Raw genomic sequence first — 12226 nt, forward strand, 5'->3', positions numbered from 1 at the left:
ATAGAGCAACGTTTTAACGAACTGAAACACTGTTTCTTTGTGAATTCAGTTAGTTCCTAGTAGCCTGCTCTTGTAATATGTGTACTTTTAAAGATTTATAAAAATTTGGTGAGCCGAATCTGAGTAACATGGTGAATTCGGTTAGTTCCCAATAGGCCGCAGTAGTAATAAGAGGACTGTACGGGATATAGAAAAATTTTCACGAATGGAATCAAAATTTCTAGGCGAATTCAGTGAGTTCCCAATGGGACATGCTTGTATGAGTTTGCTCTTCAATATCGAGCAACATTTTAAGGAACGGAATCCAAGTATCATGGTGAATTGAGTAGGTTCAAAATAGCATTCGCATGTAATAAGCTTGTTATTCACGATAGAGCAACGTTTTAACGAACTGAAACACTGTTTCTTTGTGAATTCAGTTAGTTCCTAGTAGCCTGCTCTTGTAATATGTGTACTTTTAAAGATTTATAAAAATTTGGTGAGCCGAATCTGAGTAACATGGTGAATTCGGTTAGTTCCCAATAGGCCGCAGTAGTAATAAGTGGACTGTTCGGGATATAGAAAAATTTTCACGAATGGAATCAAAATTTCTAGGCGAATTCAGTGAGTTCCCAATGGGACATGCTTGTATGAGTTTGCTCTTCACTATCGAGCAACATTTTAAGGAACGGAATCCAAGTAACATGGTGAATTGAGTAGGTTCCCAGTAGGATTCACATGTAATAAGCTTGTTATTCAAGATACAGCAACGTTTTAACGAACTGAAACACTGTTTCTTTGTGAATTCAGTTAGTTCCTAGTAGCCTGCTCTTGTAATATGTGTACTTTTAAAGATTTATAAAAATTTGGTGAGCCGAACTGAGTAACATTGTGAATTCGGTTAGTTCGCAATAGGCCGCAGTAGTAATAAGTGGACTGTTCGGGATATAGAAAAATTTTCACGAATGGAATCAAAATTTCAGGGCGAATTCAGTGAGTTCCCAATGGGACATGCTTCTATGAGTTTGCTTTTCAACATCGAGCAACATTTTAAGGAACGGAATCCAAATAACATGGTGAATTGAGTAGGTTCCCAATAGGATTCGCAAGTAATAAGCTTGTTATTCAAGATAGAGCAACGTTTTAACGAACTGAAACACTGTTTCTTTGTGAATTCAGTTAGTTCCTAGTAGCCTGCTCTTGTAATATGTGTACTTTTAAAGATTTATAAAAATTTGGTGAGCCAAATCTGAGTAACATGGTGAATTCGGTTAGTTCCCAATAGGCCGCAGTAGTTATAAGTGGTCTGTTCGCGATATAGAAAAATTTTCACGAATGGAATCAAAATTTCTAGGCGAATTCAGTGAGTTCCCAATGGGACATGCTTGTATGAGTTTGCTTTTCAATATCGAGCAACATTTTAAGGAACGGAATCCAAGTATCATGGTGAATTGAGTAGGTTCAAAATAGGATTCGCATGTAATAAGCTTGTTATTCAAGATAGAGCAACGTTTTAACGAACTGAAACACTGTTTCTTTGTGAATTCAGTTTGTTCCTAGTAGCCTGCTCTTGTAATATGTGTACTTCTAAAGATTTATAAAAATTTGGTGAGCCGAATCTGAGTAACATGGTGAATTCGGTTAGTTCCCAATAGGCCGCAGTAGTAATAAGTGGACTGTTCGGGATATAGAAAAATTTTCACGAATGGAATCAAAATTTCTAGGCGAATTCAAAGAGTTCCCAATGGGACATGCTTGTATGAGTTTGCTCTTCACTATCGAGCAACATTTTAAGGAACGGAATCCAAGTAACATGGTGAATTGAGTAGGTTCCCAGTAGGATTCGCATGTAATAAGCTTGTTATTCAAGATAGAGCAACGTTTTAACGAACTGAAACACTGTTTCTTTGTGAATTCAGTTAGTTCCTAGTAGCCTGCTCTTGTAATATGTGTACTTTTAAAGATTTATAAAAATTTGGTGAGCCGAATCTGAGTAACATGGTGAATTCGGTTAGTTCCCAATAGGCCGCAGTAGTTATAAGTGGACTGTTCGGGATATAGAAAAATTTTCACGAATGGAATCAAAATTTCTAGGCGAAATCAGTGAGTTCCCAATGGGACATGCTTGTATGAGTTTGCTTTTCAATATCGAGCAACATTTTAAGGAACGGAATCCAAGTATCATTGTGAATTGAGTAGATTCCCAATAGGATTCGCATGTAATAAGCTTGTTATTCAAGATAGAGCAACGTTTTAACGAACTGAAACACTGTTTCTTTGTGAATTCAGTTAGTTCCTAGTAGCCTGCTCTTGTAATATGTGTACTTTTAAAGATTTATAAAAATTTGGTGAGCCGAATCTGAGTAACATGGTGTATTCGGTTAGTTCCCAATAGGCCGCAGTACTTATAAGTGGTCTGTTCGCGATATAGAAAAATTTTCACGAATGGAATCAAAATTTCTAGGCGAATTCAGTGAGTTCCCAATGGGACATGCTTGTATGAGTTTGCTTTTCAATATCGAGCAACATTTTAAGGAACGGAATCCAAGTATCATGGTGAATTGAATAGGTTCCCAATAGGATTCGCATGTAATAAGCTTGTTATTCAAGATAGAGCAACGTTTTAACGAACTGAAACACTGTTTCTTTGTGAATTCAGTTAGTGCCTAGTAGCCTGCTCTTGTAATATGTGTACTTTTAAAGATTTATAAAAATTTGGTGAGCCGAATCTGAGTAACATGGTGAATTCGGTTAGTTCCCAATAGGCCGCAGTAGTAATAAGTGGACTGTTCGGGATATAGAAAAATTTTCACGAATGGAATCAAAATTTCTAGGCGAATTCAGTGAGTTCCCAATGGGACATGCTTGTATGAGTTTGCTTTTCATTATCGAGCAACATTTTAAGGAACGGAATCCAAGTATCATGGTGAATTGAGTAGGTTCCCAATAGGATTCGCATGTAATAAGCTTGTTATTCAAGATAGAGCAACGTTTTAACGAACTGAAACACTGTTTCTTTGTGAATTCAGTTAGTTCCTAGTAGCCTGCTCTTGTAATATGTGTACTTTTAAAGATTTATAAAAATTTGGTGAGCCGAATCTGAGTAACATGGTGAATTCGGTTAGTTCCCAATAGGCCGCAGTAGTAATAAGTGGACTGTACGGGATATAGAAAAATTTTCACGAATGGAATCAAAATTTCTAGGCGAATTCAGTGAGTTCCCAATGGGACATGCTTGTATGAGTTTGCTCTTCAATATCGAGCAACATTTTAAGGAACGGAATCCAAGTATCATGGTGAATTGAGTAGGTTCCCAATAGGATTCGCATGTAATAAGCTTGTTATTCACGATAGAGCAACGTTTTAACGAACTGAAACACTGTTTCTTTGTGAATTCAGTTAGTTCCTAGTAGCCTGCTCTTGTAATATGTGTACTTTTAAAGATTTATAAAAATTTGGTGAGCCGAATCTGAGTAACATGGTGAATTCGGTTAGTTCCCAATAGGCCGCAGTAGTAATAAGTGGACTGTTCGGGATATAGAAAAATTTTCACGAATGGAATCAAAATTTCTAGGCGAATTCAGTGAGTTCCCAATGGGACATGCTTCTATGAGTTTGCTTTTCAACATCGAGCAACATTTTAAGGAACGGAATCCAAATAACATGGTGAATTGAGTAGGTTCCCAATAGGATTCGCAAGTAATAAGCTTGTTATTCAAGATAGAGCAACGTTTTAACGAACTGAAACACTGTTTCTTTGTGAATTCAGTTAGTTCCTAGTAGCCTGCTCTTGTAATATGTGTACTTTTAAAGATTTATAAAAATTTGGTGAGCCAAATCTGAGTAACATGGTGAATTCGGTTAGTTCCCAATAGGCCGCAGTAGTTATAAGTGGTCTGTTCGCGATATAGAAAAATTTTCACGAATGGAATCAAAATTTCTAGGCGAATTCAGTGAGTTCCCAATGGGACATGCTTGTATGAGTTTGCTTTTCAATATCGAGCAACATTTTAAGGAACGGAATCCAAGTATCATGGTGAATTGAGTAGGTTCAAAATAGGATTCGCATGTAATAAGCTTGTTATTCAAGATAGAGCAACGTTTTAACGAACTGAAACACTGTTTCTTTGTGAATTCAGTTTGTTCCTAGTAGCCTGCTCTTGTAATATGTGTACTTCTAAAGATTTATAAAAATTTGGTGAGCCGAATCTGAGTAACATGGTGAATTCGGTTAGTTCCCAATAGGCCGCAGTAGTAATAAGTGGACTGTTCGGGATATAGAAAAATTTTCACGAATGGAATCAAAATTTCTAGGCGAATTCAGTGAGTTCCCAATGGGACATGCTTGTATGAGTTTGCTCTTCACTATCGAGCAACATTTTAAGGAACGGAATCCAAGTAACATGGTGAATTGAGTAGGTTCCCAGTAGGATTCGCATGTAATAAGCTTGTTATTCAAGATAGAGCAACGTTTTAACGAACTGAAACACTGTTTCTTTGTGAATTCAGTTAGTTCCTAGTAGCCTGCTCTTGTAATATGTGTACTTTTAAAGATTTATAAAAATTTGGTGAGCCGAATCTGAGTAACATGGTGAATTCGGTTAGTTCCCAATAGGCCGCAGTAGTTATAAGTGGACTGTTCGGGATATAGAAAAATTTTCACGAATGGAATCAAAATTTCTAGGCGAAATCAGTGAGTTCCCAATGGGACATGCTTGTATGAGTTTGCTTTTCAATATCGAGCAACATTTTAAGGAACGGAATCCAAGTATCATTGTGAATTGAGTAGATTCCCAATAGGATTCGCATGTAATAAGCTTGTTATTCAAGATAGAGCAACGTTTTAACGAACTGAAACACTGTTTCTTTGTGAATTCAGTTAGTTCCTAGTAGCCTGCTCTTGTAATATGTGTACTTTTAAAGATTTATAAAAATTTGGTGAGCCGAATCTGAGTAACATGGTGTATTCGGTTAGTTCCCAATAGGCCGCAGTACTTATAAGTGGTCTGTTCGCGATATAGAAAAATTTTCACGAATGGAATCAAAATTTCTAGGCGAATTCAGTGAGTTCCCAATGGGACATGCTTGTATGAGTTTGCTTTTCAATATCGAGCAACATTTTAAGGAACGGAATCCAAGTATCATGGTGAATTGAGTAGGTTCAAAATAGGATTCGCATGTAATAAGCTTGTTATTCAAGATAGAGCAACGTTTTAACGAACTGAAACACTGTTTCTTTGTGAATTCAGTTTGTTCCTAGTAGCCTGCTCTTGTAATATGTGTACTTCTAAAGATTTATAAAAATTTGGTGAGCCGAATCTGAGTAACATGGTGAATTCGGTTAGTTCCCAATAGGCCGCAGTAGTAATAAGTGGACTGTTCGGGATATAGAAAAATTTTCACGAATGGAATCAAAATTTCTAGGCGAATTCAGTGAGTTCCCAATGGGACATGCTTGTATGAGTTTGCTCTTCACTATCGAGCAACATTTTAAGGAACGGAATCCAAGTAACATGGTGAATTGAGTAGGTTCCCAGTAGGATTCGCATGTAATAAGCTTGTTATTCAAGATAGAGCAAGGTTTTAACGAACTGAAACACTGTTTCTTTGTGAATTCAGTTAGTTCCTAGTAGCCTGCTCTTGTAATATGTGTACTTTTAAAGATTTATAAAAATTTGGTGAGCCGAATCTGAGTAACATGGTGAATTCGGTTAGTTCCCAATAGGCCGCAGTAGTAATAAGTGGACTGTTCGGGATATAGAAAAATTTTCACGAATGGAATCAAAATTTCTAGGCGAATTCAGTGAGTTCCCAATGGGACATGCTTGTATGAGTTTGCTATTCAATATCGAGCAACATTTTAAGGAACGGAATCCAAATAACATGGTGAATTGAGTAGGTTCCCAATAGGATTCGCATGTAATAAGCTTGTTATTCAAGATAGAGCAACGTTTTAACGAACTGAAACACTGTTTCTTTGTGAATTCAGTTAGTTCCTAGTAGCCTGCTCTTGTAATATGTGTACTTTTAAAGATTTATAAAAATTTGTTGAGCCGAATCTGAGTAACATGGTGAATTCGGTTAGTTCCCTATAGGCCACAGTAGTTATAAGTGGACTGTTTGCGATATAGAAAAATTTTCACGAATGGAATCAAAATTTCTAGGTGAATTCAGTGAGTTCCCAATGGGACATGCTTGTATGAGTTTGCTTTTCAATATCGAGCAACATTTTAAGGAACGGAATCCAAGTATCATGGTGAATTGAGTAGGTTCAAAATAGCATTCGCATGTAATAAGCTTGTTATTCAAGATAGAGCAACGTATTAACGAACTGAAACACTGTTTCTTTGTGAATTCAGTTTGTTCCTAGTAGCCTGCTCTTGTAATATGTGTACTTCTAAAGATTTATAAAAATTTGGTGAGCCGAATCTGAGTAACATGGTGAATTCGGTTAGTTCCCAATAGGCCGCAGTAGTAATAAGTGGACTGTTCGGGATATAGAAAAATTTTCACGAATGGAATCAAAATTTCTAGGCGAATTCAGTGAGTTCCCAATGGGACATGCTTGTATGAGTTTGCTTTTCATTATCGAGCAACATTTTAAGGAACGGAATCCAAGTATCATGGTGAATTGAGTAGGTTCCCAATAGGATTCGCATGTAATAAGCTTGTTATTCAAGATAGAGCAACGTTTTAACGAACTGAAACACTGTTTCTTTGTGAATTCAGTTAGTTCCTAGTAGCCTGCTCTTGTAATATGTGTACTTTTAAAGATTTATAAAAATTTGCTGAGCCGAATCTGAGTAACATGGTGAATACGGTTAGTTCCCAATAGGCCGCAGTAGTAATAAGTGGACTGTTCGGGATATAGAAAAATTTTCACGAATGGAATCAAAATTTCTAGGCGAATTCAGTGAGTTCCCAATGGGACATGCTTGTATGAGTTTGCTCTTCAATATCGAGCAACTTTTTAAGGAACGGAATCCAAGTATCATGGTGAATTGAGTAGGTTCCCAATAGGATTCGCATGAAATAAGCTTGTTATTCACGATAGAGCAACGTTTTAACGAACTGAAACACTGTTTCTTTGTGAATTCAGTTAGTTCCTAGTAGCCTGCTCTTGTAATATGTGTACTTTTAAAGATTTATAAAAATTTGGTGAGCCGAATCTGAGTAACATGGTGAATTCGGTTAGTTCCCAATAGGCCGCAGTAGTAATAAGTGGACTGTTCGGGATATAGAAAAATTTTCACGAATGGAATCAAAATTTCTAGGCGAATTCAGTGAGTTCCCAATGGGACATGCTTGTATGAGTTTGCTATTCACTATCGAGCAACATTTTAAGGAACGGAATCCAAGTAACATGGTGAATTGAGTAGGTTCCCAGTAGGATTCACATGTAATAAGCTTGTTATTCAAGATAGAGCAACGTTTTAACGAACTGAAACACTGTTTCTTTGTGAATTCAGTTAGTTCCTAGTAGCCTGCTCTTGTAATATGTGTACTTTTAAAGATTTATAAAAATTTGGTGAGCTGAACTGAGTAACATTGTGAATTCGGTTAGTTCGCAATAGGCCGCAGTAGTAATAAGTGGACTGTTCGGGATATAGAAAAATTTTCACGAATGGAATCAAAATTTCTAGGCCAATTCAGTGAGTTCCCAATGGGACATGCTTCTATGAGTTTGCTTTTCAACATCGAGCAACATTTTAAGGAACGGATTCCAAATAACATGGTGAATTGTGTAGGTTCCCAATAGGATTCGCAAGTAATAAGCTTGTTATTCACGATAGAGCAACGTTTTAACGAACTGAAACACTGTTTCTTTGTGAATTCAGTTAGTTCCTAGTAGCCTGCTCTTGTAATATGTGTACTTTTAAAGATTTATAAAAATTTGGGGGGCGAATCTGAGTAACATGGTGAATTCGGTTAGTTCCCAATAGGCCGCAGTAGTTATAAGTGGTCTGTTCGGGATATAGAAAAATTTTCACGAATGGAATCAAAATTTCTAGGCGAATTCAGTGAGTTCCCAATGGGACATGCTTGTATGAGTTTGCTCTTCACTATCGAGCAACATTTTAAGGAACGGAATCCAAGTAACATGGTGAATTGAGTAGGTTCCCAGTAGGATTCGCATGTAATAAGCTTGTTATTCAAGATAGAGCAACGTTTTAACGAACTGAAACACTGTTTCTTTGTGAATTCAGTTAGTTCCTAGTAGCCTGCTCTTGTAATATGTGTACTTTTAAAGATTTATAAAAATTTGGTGAGCCGAATCTGAGTAACATGGTGAATTCGGTTAGTTCCCAATAGGCCGCAGTAGTTATAAGTGGACTGTTCGGGATATAGAAAAATTTTCACGAATGGAATCAAAATTTCTAGGCGAAATCAGTGAGTTCCCAATGGGACATGCTTGTATGAGTTTGCTTTTCAATATCGAGCAACATTTTAAGGAACGGAATCCAAGTATCATTGTGAATTGAGTAGATTCCCAATAGGATTCGCATGTAATAAGCTTGTTATTCAAGATAGAGCAACGTTTTAACGAACTGAAACACTGTTTCTTTGTGAATTCAGTTAGTTCCTAGTAGCCTGCTCTTGTAATATGTGTACTTTTAAAGATTTATAAAAATTTGGTGAGCCGAATCTGAGTAACATGGTGTATTCGGTTAGTTCCCAATAGGCCGCAGTACTTATAAGTGGTCTGTTCGCGATATAGAAAAATTTTCACGAATGGAATCAAAATTTCTAGGCGAATTCAGTGAGTTCCCAATGGGACATGCTTGTATGAGTTTGCTTTTCAATATCGAGCAACATTTTAAGGAACGGAATCCAAGTATCATGGTGAATTGAGTAGGTTCAAAATAGGATTCGCATGTAATAAGCTTGTTATTCAAGATAGAGCAACGTTTTAACGAACTGAAACACTGTTTCTTTGTGAATTCAGTTTGTTCCTAGTAGCCTGCTCTTGTAATATGTGTACTTCTAAAGATTTATAAAAATTTGGTGAGCCGAATCTGAGTAACATGGTGAATTCGGTTAGTTCCCAATAGGCCGCAGTAGTAATAAGTGGACTGTTCGGGATATAGAAAAATTTTCACGAATGGAATCAAAATTTCTAGGCGAATTCAGTGAGTTCCCAATGGGACATGCTTGTATGAGTTTGCTCTTCACTATCGAGCAACATTTTAAGGAACGGAATCCAAGTAACATGGTGAATTGAGTAGGTTCCCAGTAGGATTCGCATGTAATAAGCTTGTTATTCAAGATAGAGCAAGGTTTTAACGAACTGAAACACTGTTTCTTTGTGAATTCAGTTAGTTCCTAGTAGCCTGCTCTTGTAATATGTGTACTTTTAAAGATTTATAAAAATTTGGTGAGCCGAATCTGAGTAACATGGTGAATTCGGTTAGTTCCCAATAGGCCGCAGTAGTAATAAGTGGACTGTTCGGGATATAGAAAAATTTTCACGAATGGAATCAAAATTTCTAGGCGAATTCAGTGAGTTCCCAATGGGACATGCTTGTATGAGTTTGCTATTCAATATCGAGCAACATTTTAAGGAACGGAATCCAAATAACATGGTGAATTGAGTAGGTTCCCAATAGGATTCGCATGTAATAAGCTTGTTATTCAAGATAGAGCAACGTTTTAACGAACTGAAACACTGTTTCTTTGTGAATTCAGTTAGTTCCTAGTAGCCTGCTCTTGTAATATGTGTACTTTTAAAGATTTATAAAAATTTGGTGAGCCGAATCTGAGTAACATGGTGAATTCGGTTAGTTCCCAATAGGCCGCAGTAGTTATAAGTGGACTGTTCGCGATATAGAAAAATTTTCACGAATGGAATCAAAATTTCTAGGCGAATTCAGTGAGTTCCCAATGGGACATGCTTGTATGAGTTTGCTTTTCAATATCGAGCAACATTTTAAGGAACGGAATCCAAGTATCATGGTGAATTGAGTAGGTTCAAAATAGCATTCGCATGTAATAAGCTTGTTATTCAAAATAGAGCAACGTTTTAACGAACTGAAACACTGTTTCTTTGTGAATTCAGTTTGTTCCTAGTAGCCTGCTCTTGTAATATGTGTACTTCTAAAGATTTATAAAAATTTGGTGAGCCGAATCTGAGTAACATGGTGAATTCGGTTAGTTCCCAATAGGCCGCAGTAGTTATAAGTGGACTGTTCGCGATATAGAAAAATTTTCACGAATGGAATCAAAATTTCTAGGCGAATTCAGTGAGTTCCCAATGGGACATGCTTGTATGAGTTTGCTCTTCACTATCGAGCAACATTTTAAGGAACGGAATCCAAGTAACATGGTGAATTGAGTAGGTTCCCAGTAGGATTCGCATGTAATAAGCTTGTTATTCAAGATAGAGCAACGTTTTAACGAACTGAAACACTGTTTCTTTGTGAATTCAGTTAGTTCCTAGTAGCCTGCTCTTATAATATGTGTACTTTTAAAGATTTATAAAAATTTGGTGAGCCGAATCTGAGTAACATGGTGAATTCGGTTAGTTCCCAATAGGCCGCAGTAGTTATAAGTGGACTGTTCGCGATATAGAAAAATTTTCACGAATGGAATCAAAATTTCTAGGCGAATTCAGTGAGTTCCCAATGGGACATGCTTGTATGAGTTTGCTTTTCAATATCGAGCAACATTTTAAGGAACGGAATCCAAGTATCATGGTGAATTGAGTAGGTTCAAAATAGCATTCGCATGTAATAAGCTTGTTATTCACGATAGAGCAACGTTTTAACGAACTGAAACACTGTTTCTTTGTGAATTCAGTTAGTTCCTAGTAGCCTGCTCTTGTAATATGTGTACTTTTAAAGATTTATAAAAATTTGGTGAGCCGAATCTGAGTAACATGGTGAATTCGGTTAGTTCCCAATAGGCCGCAGTAGTAATAAGTGGACTGTTCGGGATATAGAAAAATTTTCACGAATGGAATCAAAATTTCTAGGCGAATTCAAAGAGTTCCCAATGGGACATGCTTGTATGAGTTTGCTCTTCACTATCGAGCAACATTTTAAGGAACGGAATCCAAGTAACATGGTGAATTGAGTAGGTTCCCAGTAGGATTCGCATGTAATAAGCTTGTTATTCAAGATAGAGCAACGTTTTAACGAACTGAAACACTGTTTCTTTGTGAATTCAGTTAGTTCCTAGTAGCCTGTTCTTGTAATATGTGTACTTTTAAAGATTTATAAAAATTTGGTGAGCCGAATCTGAGTAACATGGTGAATTCGGTTAGTTCCCAATAGGCCGCAGTAGTTATAAGTGGACTGTTCGGGATATAGAAAAATTTTCATGAATGGAATCAAAATTTCTAGGCGAAATCAGTGAGTTCCCAATGGGACATGCTTGTATGAGTTTGCTTTTCAATATCGAGCAACATTTTAAGGAACGGAATCCAAGTATCATTGTGAATTGAGTAGGTTCAAAATAGCATTCGCATGTAATAAGCTTGTTATTCAAGATAGAGCAACGTTTTAACGAACTGAAACACTGTTTCTTTGTGAATTCACTTAGTTCCTAGTAGCCTGATCTTGTAATATGTGTACTTTTAAAGATTTATAAAAATTTGGTGAGCCGAATCTGAGTAACATGGTGAATTCGGTTAGTTCCCAATAGGCCGCAGTAGTAATAAGTGGAATGTTCGGGATATAGAAAAATTTTCACGAATGGAATCAAAATTTCTAAGCGAATTCAAAGAGTTCCCAATGGGACATGCTTGTATGAGTTTGCTTTTCAATATCGAGCAACATTTTAAGGAACGGAATCCAAGTATCATGGTGAATTGAATAGGTTCCCAATAGGATTCGCATGTAATAAGCTTGTTATTCAATTAGAGCAACGTTTTAACGAACTGAAACACTGTTTCTTTGTGAATTCAGTTAGTTCCTAGTAGCCTGCTCTTGTAATATGTGTACTTTTAAAGATTTATAAAAATTTGGGGGGCGAATCTGAGTAACATGGTGAATTCGGTTAGTTCCCTATAGGCCACAGTAGTTATAAGTGGACTGTTTGCGATATAGAAAAATTTTCACGAATGGAATCAAAATTTCTAGGCGAATTCAGTGAGTTCCCAATGGGACATGCTTGTATGAGTTTGCTTTTCATTATCGAGCAACATTGTAAGGAACGGAATCCAAGTATCATGGTGAATTGAGTAGGTTCCCAGTAGGATTCGCATGTAATAAGCTTGTTATTCAAGATAGAAAAACGTTTTAACGAA

The sequence above is a fragment of the Rattus norvegicus genome, chromosome 11, assembly GCF_036323735.1.
Source record: "Rattus norvegicus strain BN/NHsdMcwi chromosome 11, GRCr8, whole genome shotgun sequence".
In the NCBI taxonomy this organism is placed as follows: domain Eukaryota; kingdom Metazoa; phylum Chordata; class Mammalia; order Rodentia; family Muridae; genus Rattus; species Rattus norvegicus.